Below are 17814 nucleotides of genomic sequence, written 5' to 3'. Positions count from 1 at the left end.
ATTTTTACTAGGATTAAATGTCAGGAATTATGAAAAACTGAGTTTAAATGTATTTGGCTAAGGTGTATGTAAACTTCCGACTTCAACTGTATATATATATATATATAGTATATATATATATATATGCGAGAAGAAAATATATATGGGGGTTTGGAAGTGATGCAGACAATTACATTGATGGAAGTTACAATTTATCTGCAATTTTAAAGCTGATCTACCCCCCAAAAAAAACGAATGAAAAGAAAAGAAAAATAATAAAAGAAAGAAAAACCGTTGAATGAGAATGGGTGTTCTAAAACTTTTGACCGGTAGTGTACATCACAAGATTTACTCCCATTGGTTGAGAGAGAGAAAGGTGAAAATTGCAAGAGTGAGCCCATTGGTTGAACAGCAAGAGTGAGCAAATGAGTGTGCCGTGGAGGGTAATGTTAAGTCCACAGTCAGCAGCACTAGCAGTGTGCCGTGGAGGGTAATGTTAAGTCCACAGTCAGCAGCACTAGCAGTGTGCCGTGGAGGGTAAAGTTAAGTCCACAGTCAGCAGCACTAGCACTGTGCCGTGGAGGGTAATGTTAAGTCCACAGTCAGCAGCACTAGCACTGTACCGTGGAGGGTAATGTTAAGTCCACAGTCAGCAGCACTAGCACTGTGCCGTGGAGGGTAATGTTAAGTCCACAGTCAGCAGCTCTAGCACTGTGCCGTGGAGGGTAATGTTAAGTCCACAGTCAGCAGCACTAGCACTGTGCCGTGGAGGGTAATGTTAAGTCCACAGTCAGCAGCACTAGCACTGTGCCGTGGAGGGTAATGTTAAGTCCACAGTCAGCAGCACTAGCACTGTGCCGTGGAGGGTAATGTTAAGTCCACAGTCAGCAGCACTAGCAGTGGACCTGACTCTAGCACCAAAGTTATTACAGTCTAATTCATTATGATATAACAAACAGCTGACCCACCCTGGCCTTCACTAGAAAGGAAATAGGTGAATGACAAAAGAGGAGAAGAAATATGACATTGTGATGATGATGATGGTGTTTGTAACCTTTAGCATATACATTCCCACTATGCACATAGAATAGGAAACTATGTGATTTATATTAGGCTTACTGTATTAAGTTGAAGCGAGAAATCAGACCAGCCTTACTGATTGAACTTTTGTAAACTATACTGAACAGAAAATAAACGCAACATGCAACAATATCAAATATTTTACTGAGTTACAGTTCGTTTCAGGAAATCAGTCAATTGAAATAAATTCATTTGACCCTAATCTATGGACATTCAATTCTCTGGCAACATCTCTGTTGGACATTCTTACAGTCAGCATGCCGACTGCATGCTCCCTCAAAACTTGAGACATCTGTGGCATTGAGTTGTGTGACAAAACTGCACATTTTAGAGTTGCCGTTTATTGTCCCCAGCACAAGGTGCACATGTGTAATGATCATGCTGTTTAATCAGCTTCTTGATATGCCACACCTGTCAGGTGGATGGATTGTCTGACAAAGGAGAAATGCTCACTACCAGGGATGTAAGCAAATTTGTGGACAAAATTTGAGAGAAATAAGCTTTTTGTGCATATGAAAAATGTCTGGGATCTTTTATTTCAGCTCATGAAACATGGGACCAACACTTTACATGTTGCGTTTATATTTTTGTTCAGTATAGTAGGCTAATTTTAACTAGCTGGCTCATCGTTGCCCATGAAAGGAAGTTAGGCTAGCGAGCAAGCATTTTATCCAGGTAGCCTGGACAACAAAAACAGAAAATGTGTACTGTATAACAGAGTCATAGACCGTTTCATCAACATGAAAGAGAGGAGGATGGCATTGCTGTTTCTCTAGTAGGGTGAGTCAACATTTTCTGTGATCTTTTATTTCAGCTCATAAAACATGGGAACAACACTTTACATGTTGCGTTTATATTTTTGTTCAGTGTACATCGCATCTCAATTCTGCACCATGTAACTGCCTTCATCAACACAGCCATTCTCAAACTGTATGCAAAGTGAAGCATAAAACAACATGCGTCTTTACACACGCACACAGCCATTCTCCCTGCCTTAAGGCTTCTATGACAAGCATGGAATCAATGCCTATACATTAGACTTTGATTGACAATTTCTCGCTGGATGGCCTTCACTCAATTACCTCTGTTGATAGGAAGCGCCTCCCTCAGCCCTTCCTTTAGAAGAGGGACGCAATCTCCTCTTCCTCCAAGGAGTGGAACATAATAAAAAATCCATAAGCGATTATGATGACTACTGCGAGATGGAGCGAGGCGCTGTGATCACTTCTCGCTCGGTGTGAACACACATGTCGTGGAATCAGATAATGACTAAGGGCTCTATTCAATCAGATCCACTTTAGCCGAAATCGTGGAATCAGATAATGACTAAGGGCTCTATTCAATCAGATCCACTTTAGCCGAAATCCGCATAGCGGTTGTTTTGACAGTGTCGAAGGTGGAACTTCTGTTAGAGCTGTCAAATCAACAAGTGGCTCCCGGTATTGTACATAAGGCAGACATTGCCATTGGCTGCATGGAGTTGCATTAATATATATATCTCATGCAGCCTTGTTAACCAATTGGAACACTGAAATGTGAGATGTAATCTACACCTCCATTAGGATGATAGAAATCCTCATTATTTAGTTTAATGATTTTTTGATTTAGGCGTAATTATATCTATATAGCCAACACTTTCTCGTTCTGAACTTCTACCATGAGTTGGGCTGTGTGGCTTCATGACAATGATCTCAAGAGAAGCTGTTCACCGATTTGACGGCTCCAACGCAGTTCCACCTACGACACTGCCAAAACATCTGCTATGCGGGTGTCTCCTATCTCCGGTTAACGCTTGATCTGATTGAATCTAGACCTAAGTAGAGTACTCCACTGTTAATGGGGGCCTTTAAGGTTCTTAGGGTTCCTCTAGGGCGCCATTTCAACATAATAAATGTTGGCCCTAATTCGTGAGATTTAAGAACAGATATTAGGTTAAGGCGAGAGCAATCTCTTGATTTAGAAGGAGTCAGGCGCAGGAGGGTAAATCACAGAATAAATGGTTTATTCCGTAACACAGCGGTACGCAGCAATGTGTGAAACACTCCAGTGTGGAAGTACGGCGCACTGGAAAACAACAAGGCACACGGGTGAATATCCCGGCGATACAAAATACAAAAGAGCTCCACCGAGCTAAACTAACCTCCACAATAACCAATCACACACAAAGACAAGGGGGCAGAGGGAACACTTAAACAGGTACTGATGAGGGGATATGAACCAGGTGTGTGTAATAAGCAAGACAAAACAAATGGAATGATGAGATGAGGAGCAGCAGTGGCTAGAAGGCCGGTGACGAGGAACGCCGAAGCCTGCCCGGACAAGGAGAGGAGGCAGCGCTTCGAAGGAAGTCGTGACAACTCTTTGTGAAAATTGGAAACTGTTATGTTACACCAGTGAGTCAGTTATTGAGTTATTGTGTCAGGACCTTTGGTACGATGCTTCATTGGAATACTAATACGTCTCAAATTACTCCTGGCAACTTGCAAACCCAAGCAATTAGAAAAAGGGGGTTTCCTACCAGTTGGCACTGAATTAGCCAAACATGTTGACTTCAGGTAAATTATCCATTGATGTCAATAGCAGATTTGCCCTTAAGTTTGACTAGCCTTTCAAAGTCACATTTGCCCCTCGGTTAACCCAGCTGTCAAAAGCAATACATGGAAATGACATATTTCTAAAGGGGAATACATCACCCACAGAATAGAATACAGTATAGCCGTCTTTGCAAACACATATGGTATGACATTTTGTTTGGCATATTATCTACAGTGTAGAACGGGAAAGGTACCGTAAGAGATGCAATCAATGATGACATTGTACATGGATTGATGGATGAGTACACTCAGTTAATCAAACTTTATTTTCTTACACATTGCACACACAATCAACATAATAACCATGTTTGCTTGCTTGTGTCCCAGTCATCCACAATTCAATGGGACAGCAATGGGAACTGTATTGCTGTCCCATTGAAGCAGACCTGTCCCCTCATTATTGGGCTTTATATTGAGTTATTATTCTGTGGTCTCCTGGAGCCAAACCCAGCTCACTTTAACAGCAACAAAACAATGCTAACTAGGCCAAGTCCTGCTTAGTAGTTTGTGGCCAAAAGTAGAATAACGATGACGAAAGGAAAGAAAGAAAGTGTAGTTTCTAAACAGTTAATAATTTTGGCTGACGTTTGCAAATGGTGTGATAGATGAACTTTACTCTGCTTTGCTGAAACATCTGGAAAGCATTACTACAGGGGCTCCTTGGAATAGAGGACATTTGGAGATATGTGGAGGCCAGGGATTGGTCTATCAAAAACCACCCATCTTATGTTACATAGGATATAAATACCATGTTTCAACAGAGGACGGGGAGAATAATCATTTTTAGATTGGGTTAGTTGTTCTCCGGATTTCTGCAGAAATCTGTAAATTGACGCTGGAACCTTTGATATAATAAACCTTTATAATCAAGTACTGTGTCAAGCGGATTTCTTGTCTACACAGCATATCGGCATCGTTGTCTCGACACCACAAAAGAAAGAAAGAAAGAAAGAAAGAAAGAAAGAAAGAAAGAAAGAAAGAAAGAAAGAAAGAGAAAGAAAGAAAGAAAGAAAGAAAGAAAGAAAGAAAGAGAGGTTGGGGCAGTGGAACACGATTTTCTGCACCAGTCCAGATGAGTGAAGGAACCAGGTTAGTGGGATGATTTCATGCATTACCTCGTACCTCGTCCTTTAGGCCTATTTGTCGCTTTCTCTCTGAATGGCTTGTGAGCTCTCAGTCAATGATGGGACTACATTTTCTCCTACGCACACAGACAGACGCAAAGACAGCAACAATGCCACCTCTGAAGGTGACGGCACAGAATCGTGACTCCCAGAGGTGTCCAATAACATTGTCATATTAGGACCCTATTATCCAAACTTACCTTTCCAGGGAGGTCTCACAGTGGAGTCATTACGCAAAGCCCCTGTAGATACCTGGATATGGTCCATTTGTTGACATTGTCCGGTATTGAGTGTCCCTTAAGACTACAAAAATGTAAAAGATGTTTGTAAAATAGTGTCTTAAACCATTCATACTACCCTGTGTGCAGTCTTAGCCCAATGCGGTACTGTTTAGCTATAATGGATGGATTTAGAAGGTTCCAAAGTGATTTCCCCCAAAGTGATGCTAGCTCTCATAGGGTCACCTGCGGACATCAAGTAGATTTTCAGCAGTAGCGTTAGCTCCATTTAAATGTAGCGTTCAGCATAAGCCCTTCTAGTTAAATGTAACGTTTAGCATAAGCCCTTCCAGTTAAATGTAACGTTTAGCATAAGCCCTTCCAGTTAAATGTAACGTTTAGCATAAGCCCTTCCAGTTAAATGTAGCGTTTAGCATAAGCCCTTCCAGTTAAATGTAGCGTTTAGCATAAGCCCTTCCAGTTAAATGTAGCGTTTAGCATAAGCCCTTCCAGTTAAATGTAGCGTTTAGCATAAGCCCTTCAAATGCCCGCTTTTCCCTCTCGTCTCCCCTCTCCAGCTCCCTCCGGGTTGGTCGCACTCTGTTTGAAGTGGAAGGCGTTTGCTGAGCCCACCAAAATTGCTGCGGAACTTTTGGAGTGCCTGACTAATACCCCAGTAAAGCTCCCGTAGCACCTGGCTGTGGAAACAGCACTGAAACGTTTCAGGATTGTACAGGATAGTCCAGATAATATGAAGAAGAAAAAACTACCACACAGACCATTACACAGGCCTTATCTCAGAGGCCACTGCCACACAGACCATTACATAAGCCTTATCCAGGAAGCCACAACCAGTGGTGAAGTAGAGGGTGGAGTATATACAGGTTTATAGGTACAAATATTTAGCTAGAAATAACATAAATAAATTTACAGCACTTCCACATTAGCAATTTTTGTCTCTACTTGGATAACATCGATACAGCAGTCAATATGTATCTACTGTATACGCTTGCATACCTTGCTGGTACAGGATGATTACAGTTATTCCCTCATAGGTACTCTGGAGTAATGCCTATGTAATGTAAAGTGTGGTCAAAACAGTTTTGGAGGTAAACATTTAGCTGGATTGAGCAACTCAATATCTTATTGAGTGTACTGTTCCAGAAAGGTTCAATGTGGTTTCTTCCAATTACTTCTCTTCTGTCAGAGAGAGTTCTTAACTTCTTAGCCCACAAATACTGGAGGAAAACTATCATTGGGAGAAAAGCTGCCCGTCTGCACACTTCTTGGCAAGTGGAACTTGTCTGCACTTCACTATTTTGCACTGACCCAGCAAACCACCTATGTGGCCTATCTTTTATAGATCATGAGCTTACAGCGGAGCTTGTGTCAGCATGACAAACGGTTGCCAGTATTAAAAAAGACATTCACAGAAATACACAGTACATTTTTTAAAAAAATGTTGTCAATAATCGTTCCACTTGTTTGATTTGGACTTTTTAAGCAATGTCATTGGCCGACACCAGTCGAGCGTACCTTTTAGTATTCTACCCTCCATTCTCTTACGGAAGTCTATTGGAGGATTTCACCCATTGCTACATGCTCCAAGCATAGCTGCTATCAAGACTGAAGCCAGCTGTAATTTGGTATAGAAAGGATGTAGTTATGAAGTGCTTACGCAACGAAATGGCCTATGTAGCCTACGTATGAGGAAGGCTAATACATAGAATCATTACTCCTTTAAGAGCAGCTCTGATGACATTCTTTTTTTCTTCTGCTTTGAGCAGATGCACAGGTAGTCTACTAACAAAAAAGGTTGACTGCATTAAAAAAACAAAAAAAACTAAAGTATGTGCTAAAAGCCGAGAAACAAACGCGACGACAACAGTCCTCTGAGTTTGTTCCCGGTGAGAGAGACAGGAGGCGTGAAGCTAATGCACAGAGAGTGCAGCCACAGTTTCACACCATCTGCCGACCTGATGATACACACAACGCATCCTAGGAAAACACTGCCGCCGCGACAAGGGCTGGACCCGAGGGAAGGGAGGAGGAGAGGCGATGGAGTGAGCGAGAGAGGGGGAAAATAGGAAACTAATATCCTCCACACTTGCAGCTGTAGAGAGCATTTTGTACTACAGAGCCGAACCATGCGTAGCCAAACCAAGCTCTACTGCGCTGGCCCACCATAGTAGCTGGAACAGTACTGAAAAGGACAAGGTGAAAGTTAAATATCTAAGCCAGCACAGTTTGGTTTCGTTTGGCACGAAGGTATGAAACAGTTATAGGAGTCCCATAAAAAACCCATTCCATGTTATGTCAGCGTCTCATGTCAAACATAACCTTTATAGCAGAAAGGTGGAAACTCAATGGGGGATGAAAAGGTGCACACTGCAGGACAGACGGTACACACTGCAGGACAGACGGTACACACTGCAGGACAGACGGTACACACTGCAGGACAGACGGTACACACTGCAGGACAGACGGTACACACTGCAGGACAGACGGTACACACTGCAGGACAGACGGTACACACTGCAGGACAGACGGTATACCTATGCTCTTATTGAATGATAGAGATTCTATAGAATAACATTTAGAGATTGTATTATCTGTGGCGCCGGAGAAGATGGCTGCCATTTTACAGCCCTCTAACCAATTGTACTATTATGTGTGTTTTTCCACATTATTTGTAATTTATTTTGTACATAATGTTTCTGCCATCGTCTCTTATAACCAAAAAGAGCTTCTGGATATCAGGACAGCGATTACTCACCTCGTATTGGACGAAGATTTTTTCTTCAACGAGGCGGCCGCGAAGGATATCCTACAGACACCCGACAAGGCCCAAATCCCCGTCATTCGCATGAGGAAGAGACTGAGATATCGTGGACGTAGGTCGGGGTGCTTTGTAAGGATCCGACGGCGAGCGAGTAAACTGCCTCTCCCATCAATCCTATTAGCCAATCTTCAATCATTTGAGAATGAATGGGATGACCTAAGATTACGGTTATCCTACCAACGGGACATTAAAAACTGTAATATCTTATGTTTCACCGAGTCGTGGCTGAACGACGACATGGACAACATACAGCTAGCGAGCTATACGCTACATCGGCAGGATAGAACGGCTGACTCCGGTAAGACAATGAGTGGCGGTCTGTGTATATTTGTAAACAACAGCTGGTGCACAAAATCAAATACAAAGGAAGTCTCGAGGTTTTGCTCGCCTGAGGTAGAGTATCTTATGATAAGCTGTAGACCACACTATTTACCAAGAGAGTTTTCATCTATATTTTTCATAGCTGTCTATTTACCACCACAAACCAATGCTGGCATTAAGATTGCACTGAATGAGCTGTATAAGGCCATAAGTCAACAGGAAAACGCTCATCCAGAGGCAGCGCTCCTAGTGGCCGGGGACTTTAAAGCAGGGAAACTTAAATCCGTTCTACCTCATTTCTACCAGCATGTTAAATGTGGGTTCGATCCCCGGGACCACCCATACACAAATGCATGCACGCATGACTGTAAGTCGCTTTGGATAAAAGCGTCTGCTAAATGGCATATTATTATTATTATTATAAATGTGCAACCAGAGGAAAAACAACTCTAGATCACCTTTACTCCACACACAGAGACGCATACAAAGCTCTCCCTCGCCCTCCATTTGGCAAATCTGACCATAACTCTATCCTCCTGATTCCTGCTTATAAGCAAAAACTAAAGCAGAAAGCACCAGTGACTCGGTTAATAAAAAAGTGGTCAGATGACGCAGATGCTAAGCTACAGGACTGTTTTGCTAGCACAGACTGGAACATGTTCCGGGATTCTTCAGATAGCATTGAGGAGTACACCACATCAGTCACTGGCTTCATCAATAAGTGCATCGATGATGTCGTCCCCACAGTGACCGTACGTACATACCCCAACCAGAAGCCATGGATTACAGGAAACATCCGCACTGAGCTAAAGGGTAGAGCTGCCGCTTTCAAGGAGCGGGACTCTAACCCGGACGCTTATAAGAAATCCCGCTATGCCCTCCGACGAACCATCAAACAGGCAAAGAGTCAATACAGGACTAAGATTGAATCATACTACACCTGCTCTGACGCTCGTCGGATGTGGCAGGGCTTGAAAACTATTACAGACTACAAAGGGAAGCACAGCCGCGAGCTGCCCAGTGACACAAGACTTCCAGACGAGCTAAACCACTTCTATGCTCGCTTCGAGGCAAGCAACACTGAAGCATGCATGAGAGCACCAGTTGTTCCGGATGACTATGTGATCACGCTCTCCGTAGCCGATGTGAGTAAGACTTTTAAGCAGGTCAACATTCACAAGGCCGCAGGGCCAGACGGATTACCAGGACGTGTACTCCGAGCATGTGCTGACCAACTGGCAAGTGTCTTCACTGACATTTTCAACATGTCCCTGACTGAGTCTGTAATACCAACATGTTTCAAGCAGACCACCATAGTCCCCGTGCCCAAGGACACTAAGATAACCTGCCTAAATAACTACCGACCCGTAGCACTGATGTCTGTAGCCATGAAGTGCTTTGAAAGGCTGGTCAAGGCTCACATCAACACCATTATCTCAGAAACCCTAGACCCACTCCAATTTGCATACCGCCCCAACAGATCCACAGATGATGCAATCTCTATTGCACTCCACACTGCCCTTTCCCACCTGGACAAGAGGAACACCTACGTGAGAATGCTATTCATTGACTACAGCTCAGCATTCAACACCATCGTGCCCTCAAAGCTCATCACTAAGCTAAGGATCCTGGGACTAAACACCTCCCTCTGCAACTGGTTCCTGGACTTCCTGACGGGCCGCCCCCAGGTGGTAAGGGTAGGTAACAACACATCTGCCACACTGATCCTCAACACAGGGGCCCCTCAGGGGTGCGTGCTCAGTCCCCTCCTGTACTCCCTGTTCACCCATGACTGCATGGCCAGGCACGACTCCAACACCATCATTAAGTTTGCCGACTACACAACAGTGGTAGGCCTGATCACCGACAACGATGAGACAGCCTATAGGGAGGAGGTCAGAGACCTGGCCGTGTGGTGCCAGGATAACAACCTCTCCCTCAACGTGACCAAGACAAAGGAGATGATTGTGGACTACAGGAAAAAAAAGAGGACTGAGCACGCCCCCATTCTCATCGACGGGGCTGTAGTGGAACAGGTTGAGAGCTTCAAGTTCCTTGGTGTCCACATCACCAACAAACTATCATGGTCCAAACACACCAAGACAGTCGTGAAGAGGGCACGACAAAGCCTATTCCCCCTCAGGAGACTGAAAAGATTTGGCATGGGTCCCCGAGAGCATCCTGACTGGTTGCATCACCGCCTGGTATGGCAACTGCTTGGCCTCCGACCGCAAGGCACTACAGAGGGTAGTGCGTACGGCCCAGTACATCACTGGGGCCAAGCTTCCTGCCATCCAGGACCTCTATACCTGGCGGTGTCAGAGGAAGGCCCTCAAAATTGTCAAAGACTCCAGCCACCCTAGTCATAGACTGTTCTCTCTGCTACCGCACAGCAAGCGGTACCGGAGAGCCAAGTCTAGGTCCAAAAGACTTCTCAACAGCTTCTACCCCCAAGCTATAAGACTCCTGAACAGCTAATCATGGCTACCCGGACTATTTGCACTGCCCCCCACCCCCCACCCCATCTTTTTACGCTGCTGCTACTCTGTTAATTATTTATGCATAGTCACTTTAACTCTACCCACATGTACATATTACTTCAACTACCTCAACTAGCCGGTGCCCCCGCACATTGACTCTGCACCGTTACCCCCCTGTATATATAACCTCCCTACTGTTATTTTATTTTACTTCTGCTCTTTTTTTCTCAACACTTTTTTGTTGTTGTTTTATTTTACTTTTTTTATTAAAAATAAATGCACTGTTGGTTAAGGGCTGTAAGTAAGCATTTCACTGTAATGTCTGCACCTGTTGTATTCGGCGCATGTGGCCAATAACATTTGATTTGATTTGATTTGGTATTACACTGAATTAAAACATTCTGCTATCCATAAAGCTGGATTGCATTCAATGTGTATGTTGCCTACTACTGCATTGCTGGTGATGAGGTGATGATGGAAGTCCACTGCTTAGCAATAAATTGATAGATAGCTTCCAAAATGGCACCCTTTTCCCTTTATAGAGTACCACAGTAGGAGTCATAATACCCATAAAACCTAGAGGTCAAACAGGGAACTGGTTCCAATAGTTTTTCCACATTTAATTTAAGGGCTGTGTTTCATGTAGGCTTACATTTTGATAACCGTGTAAATCTCTCTAGGACAAGGTGACTTTTATCAATATATTAGCCTGTATTTCCCCCCCCCCATTTTTTTTTTTTTTTTATAATAATAATGAAATCCTAATTAGCTGCTAATGTGGCTATCATAAAGAACTACAAATTCCATGATGATCTGGACGGGACAGCTGAATCGAGGCAAAGGTAAGTGTGATTTGAAGGAGTCAGGCGCAGGAGGGTAAATCACAGAATACAGAGTGTATTCCGTAGTACACAGTTACGCTGGATAGTGTCAACAGTCCAGTGCGCAAAACAGGCGTACTGGAACGAATACAGGCACACAGGGAAAATATACCCCGGCAATACAAAGTACAGGTAGCTACACCGAGCTACACTCATCTCACAAGAAACAATCACCCACAAGGACAACGGGGCAGAGGGAACAGTTATACATGTACTAATGAGGGGAATATGAACCAGGTGTGTGTAATTGACAAGACAAGACAAATGGAATGATGAGATATGGAGCGGCAGTGGCTAGAAGGCCGGTGACGATGAACGCCGAAGCCTGCCCGAACAAGGAGGGGAGGCAGCTTCGGAGGAAGTCGTGACAGTAAGAATCTCTGGATTAACTATCTATTGTTAGCTAAATGTAGTCATTAATAAATTGGCTACATTTCTTTAAATGCAAGTTTTAAATTGCCACAATATCTGTTAGCAAAGGTGTCAGCTAGAGATTACGTGCAGGAGCTTGCAGGGATTTGTAGTTTTGCATGATGTCTACTTTTATGCTAATTCGCATTTTCGAATCTGAGAGTAAATAGAGCCGAATATATTGATAAAAGCCACCTTGTCCGAGAGAGATTTACATAAGAGAGATTTACATGGTTACAATGTCATGCCAGGATAAGCCTACACGAAACACAGCCCTTATTTTACCTCTTTCTAAAATCCCCCATGGGAAAAATGAATGGTGGAAAAACGATTGGAACCATTTCCCTGTTTGACCGCTAGGTCTTATGGGTATTATGACACGTCCACTGTGGGGGTCTAATTGTGCACTACTTTTGACCAGGGCCTCTATATAGGGAATAGAGTACAATTTGGAAATCAGACCATATACATTCAGGGTTCCAACGCCTGGTCCATCCCACAAGGGAAAATAGAAAGAGATCCAGAAAAAGTTGTCCTATATGATTTCAACACTTACATTCATTAACGAAATCTTCCCCCAGCCAGGCCTAATAAAAGGCCCCTCTCACATTTCCCAGCAGCCTTCGCAAAACCTCAACCTTCCATATGCACCACCTCAGAGCTCTCTCCGTCTCACCTCTCACTGTGGCATGTGATTTGGATGGAGTCAGGCCAGTGAGCTGACTCACATTTGACTCAGATGTGCTGCGCTGGATGGGAATACTTAGCCCATTGAGTAATATCACAGTCACAAAGCATATTCCTTGTGCTGCCTAAGGGAGTGTTGAGAAGTGCGGTTGTTAGAGGATTATCTTGAATGATGACTGTAAAGTGAAGGACCGACAGAAAGGAGTGCTGATCTAGGATCAGTTTTGCCTAATAGGTCATAATGAATAAAATTACATGGATATGGGGGGGACCTGATCTGAGATCAGCACTTAAACATTGAGACACTATGAATATGGGTCCAGGCTAAGATCAAGCCTCTCATTGTTCCAGTATATCCTATCCTAGTGTCATCCATCTGTGAATTCGTACCTGTGTCCTCTCCCTGTCTTTCTCCCACTCTGTTTCTCTCCTATCCTCCCTCTCCAGAGACAGGGACCTGGCGGAGGAAAAGGTGAGAAAAAGTTGATTTATAAAGTTACTTGGTCCACCATAATTCTCCCTTCTCCCACTCCTGAGCACTCTATGCAATCTCCAACACCCCTACAACTCCCTACCACCCTCTATAACCCCGTATAACCCCCTACCACCCCCTATAACCCTGTATAACTCCCTATAATCCCCTACAACCCCTATAACCCCCTTTAACCCCTACAACTCCCTAGCACCCTGTATAACTCCCTATAACCCCCTATAATCCCCTACAACCCCTATAACCCCCTATAATCCCCTACAACCCCTATAACCGCCTATAATCCCCTACAACCCCTATAATCGCCTATAACCCCCTACAACTCCCTACCACCCTATATAACTCCCTATAACTAATTGTAATTATTTTGCACTATAGCCTATTTATTGCCTTAACTCCATAACTTGCTACATTTGCACACACTGTATATATATTTTATGTTGTATTTTTTGACTTTATGTTTTGTTTTACCCCATATGTAACTCTGTGTTGTTGTTTTTATCGCACTGCTTTGCTTTATCTTGGCCAGGTCGCAGTTGTAAATGAGAACTTGTTCTCAACTGGCTTACCTGGTTAAATAAAGGTGAAATAAAATAAAAATAAAATAACCCCCTATAATCCCCTACAACCCCTATAACCCCCTACAACTCCCTACCACCCCCTATAACCCTGTATAACTCCCTATAACCCCCTTTAGTCCCCTACAACCCCTATAACCGCCTATAACCCCCTACAACCCCTACCACCCTGTATAACTCCCTATTACCCCCTATAATCCCCTACAACCCCTATAACCCCCTACAACCCCTACCACCCTGTATAACTCCCTATAACCCCCTTTAACCCCCTACAACCCCTACCACCCTGTATAACTCCCTATAACCCCCTTTAATCCCCTACAACCCCTATAACCCCCTACAACCCCTACCACCCTGTATAACTCCCTATAACCCCCTTTAGTCCCCTACAACCCCTATAACCGCCTATAACCCCCTACAACCCCTACCACCCTGTATAACTCCCTATAACCCCCTATAAACCCCTACAACCCCCTATAACCCGCTACAACTCCCTACCACCCCCTATAACCCTGCATAACTCCCATGAACCCCCTATAATCCCCTACAACCCCTACAACCCCCTATAACCCCCTATAACCCCTATATACAGTCATAGTCAAAGGTTTTGATAATGCCACAAGTATTGGTCTTCACAAAGTTTGCTGCTTCAGTGTTATGATATATTTTTGTCAGATGTTACTATGGTATACTGAAGTATAATTACAAGCATTCCATAAGTGTCAAAGGCTTTTATTGACAATTACATTAAGTTTATGCAAAGAGTCAATATTTGCAGTGTTGACCCTTCTTTTTCAAGACCTCTGCAATCCGCCCTGGCATGCTGTCAATTAACTTCTGGGCCAATCCTGACTGATGGCAGCCCATTCTTGCATAATCAAAGCTTGGAGTTTGCCAGAATTTGTGGGTTTTTGTTTGTCCACCCGCCTCTTGAGGATCGACCACAAGTTCTCAATGGGATTAAGGTCTGGGGAGTTTCGATGTTTTGTTCCCCGAGCCACTTAGTTATCACTTTTGCCTTATGGCAAGGTGCTCCATCATGCTGGAAAAGGCATTGGTCGTCACCAAACTGTTCTTGGATGGTTGGGAGAAGTTGCTCTCGGAGGATGTGTTGGTACCATTCTTTATTCATGGCTGTGTTCTTAGGCAAAATTGTGAGTGAGCCCACTCCCTTGACTGAGAAGCAACCCCACACATGAATGGTCTCAGGATGCTTTACTGTTGGCATGACACAGGACTGATGGTAGCGCTCACCTTTTCCAGATGCCCCAAACAATCGGAAAGTGGATTCATCAGAGAAAATTACTTTACCCCAGTCCTCAGCAGTCCAATCCCTGTACCTTTTGCAGAATATCAGTCTGTCCCTGATGTTTTTCCTGGAGAAGTGGCTTCTTTGCTGCCCTTCTTGACACCAGGCCATCCTCCAAAAGTATTCGCCTCACTGTGCGTGCAGATGCACTCACACCTGTCTGCTGCCATTCCTGAGCAAGCTCTGCACTGGTGGTGCCCCGATTCCGCAGCTGAATCAACTTTAGGAGACGGTTCTGGTGCTTGCTGGACTTTCTTGGGCGCCCTGATGCCTTCTTCATAACAATTGAACCTCTCTCCTTGAAGTTCTTGATGATCCGATAAATGGTTGATTTAGGTGCAATCTTACTAGCAGCAATATCCTTGCCTGTGAAGCCCTTTTTGTGCAAAGCAATGATGACGGCACGTGTTTCCTTGCAGGTAACCATGGTTAACAGAGGAAGAACAATGATTTCAAGCACCACCCTCCTTTTAAAGCTTCCAGTCAGTTATTCTAACTCAATCAGCATGACAGAGTGATCTCCAGCCTTGTCCTCATCAACACTCTCACCTGTGTTAACGAGATAATCACTGACATGATGGCAGCTGGTCCTTTTGTGGCAGGGCTGAAATGCAGTGGAAATGTTTTTGGGGGATTAAGTTCATTTTCATGGCATAGAGGGACTTTGCAATTAATTGCAATTCATCTGATCACTCTTCATGACATTCTGGAGTATATGCAAATTGCCATCATCAAAACTGAGGCAGCAGACTTTGTGAAAATTAGTATTTGTGTCATTCACAAAACTTTTGACCACGACTGTACAGTATTTAAAGCAGCAAAATAGGGCGATGGCAGGTTGGGGATTCCCCGAATTCCCCCATTTTGCCAATGCTGGGAAGTGTTTGTGTGTGTCCCAATGCTGGGAAGTGTTTGTGTGTGTCCCAATGCTGGGAAGTGTTTGTGTGTGTCCCAATGCTGGGAAGTGTTTGTGTGTTTGTGTCCCAATGCTGGGAAGTGTTTGTGTGTGTGTGTCCCAATGCTGGGAAGTGTTTGTGTGTGTGTGTCCCAATGCTGGGAAGTGTTTGTGTGTGTGCCAATGCTGGGAAGTGTTTGTGTGTGCGTGTGTGTGGGCGTGCATGCAAAATTACTCCAAGAAATATCAAAGCTAATACTCATCATCCATTTTCAAATCTCATTCTCAAACTGCACCTCGACTTTCTCAACAACACGCCTCTCACCCAACTCTCACCTGAATTCACAGTCGGTGGCTACACACATTTGGAGCACATTTATTTGCACCGTGTCTAATTAATTAGGGGGTTGTACAATTAAAGATCAGTGAGGGGCTTCTGTGCGACAGAGCGCATATGTGAATTGGCGTGTGTGTGGCAGGTACGTTAGATAATCTGTTCCCTCTACTGCCTGTGTGTGCACGCATCGCTCGCTCAGTGCAGTCAAAGTTCTGTTTTTTCTGTGTTTTGTATCATATTATACAACAGTTGATGAAACTAACACTGTAAAAGTGTGAAAAAAAATGGATCAGTGTTATTTCCTGATAGTTGCTGGCTGAAAATACAATCTACTCGGGATCTTCTAATCAGCAAGTTTGGCATGGGTGGAGTTTTGGCTTTCCTGGTGACATCACCAGGCGGTATAAGTTGTAATACACCAATGACAAAGAGAGTTCCAAACCTCTCTGCCAATAACCTCTCTCCCATTAGGCCCCACCCCCGCTTTGGTGCCCTACCCAACTCAGATTATTCTTCATTGGACACTATGTTAACAAACCTCCAAACGAGCTTCAATGCCATACAACACTCCTTCAGTAGCCTCCAACTGCTCTTAAACACGAGTAAAACTAAATGCATGCTTTTCAATCGAACGCTGCTGGCACCCGCCCACCCGACTAGAATCACTACTCTCGACGGGTCTGACCTAGAGTATGTGGACAACTACAAATACCTAGGTGTCTGGTTAGACTGTAAACTCTCCTTCCAGACTCACATTAAGAATCTCCAATCCAAAGTTAAATCTAGAACCGGCTTCCTATTTCTCAACAAAGCCTCCTTCACTCATGCTGCCAAACATGCCCTCGTAAAACTGTCTATCCTACCGATCCATGACTTCGGCGATGTCATTTACAAAATAGCCTCCAACACTCTACTCAGCAAATTGGATGTAGTCTATCACAGTGCCATCCGTTTTGTCACCAAAGCCCCATATACTACCCCACCACTGTGACCTGTACGCTCTTTTTGGCTGGTCCTCACTACATATTTGTCGCCAAACCCACTGGCTTCAGGCCATCTATAAATCACTGCTAGGCAAATCCCCGCCTTATCTTAGCTCATTGGTCACCATAGCAACACCCACCCGTAGTATGCGCTCCAGCAGGTATATCTCACTGGTCATTCCCAAAGCCAACACCTCCTTTGGCCGCCATTCCTTCCAGTTCTCTGCTGCCAATGACTGGAACGAATTGCAAAAATCTCTGAAGCTGGAGACTCTTATCTCCCTCACTAACTTTAAGCATCAGTTGTCAGAGCACCTTACTGTTCACTGCACCTGTACACAGCCCATCTGAAATTAGCCCACCCAACTACCTCATCCCCATATTGTTATTTATTTTGCTAATTTGCACCCCAGTATCTCTATTTGCACATCATCTCTTGCACATCTATCATTCCAGTGTTAATACTAATCGTAATTATTTTGCACTATAGCCTATTTATTGCCTTACCTCCATAACTTGCTACATTTGCACACACTGTATATATATTTTCTGTTGTATTTTTGACTTTCTGTTTTGTTTTACCTCATATGTAACTCTGTGTTGTT

The 17814-nt window shown here is 43.9% G+C and overlaps 1 protein-coding gene across 2 annotated transcripts in view; it reads right to left on the bottom strand.

The window, feature by feature from the left end:
• LOC121578621 (LHFPL tetraspan subfamily member 4 protein) overlaps positions 1-17814 on the bottom strand; it is a 47500-nt gene that overhangs the window by 27772 nt on the left and 1914 nt on the right. The window lies entirely within an intron of this gene.

Source organism: Coregonus clupeaformis, chromosome 12, assembly GCF_020615455.1.
Source record: "Coregonus clupeaformis isolate EN_2021a chromosome 12, ASM2061545v1, whole genome shotgun sequence".
In the NCBI taxonomy this organism is placed as follows: Eukaryota; Metazoa; Chordata; class Actinopteri; order Salmoniformes; family Salmonidae; genus Coregonus; species Coregonus clupeaformis.
The sequence above is the reverse complement of the archived record's forward strand: the minus strand, read 5'-3'. Positions and strand labels throughout refer to the sequence as shown.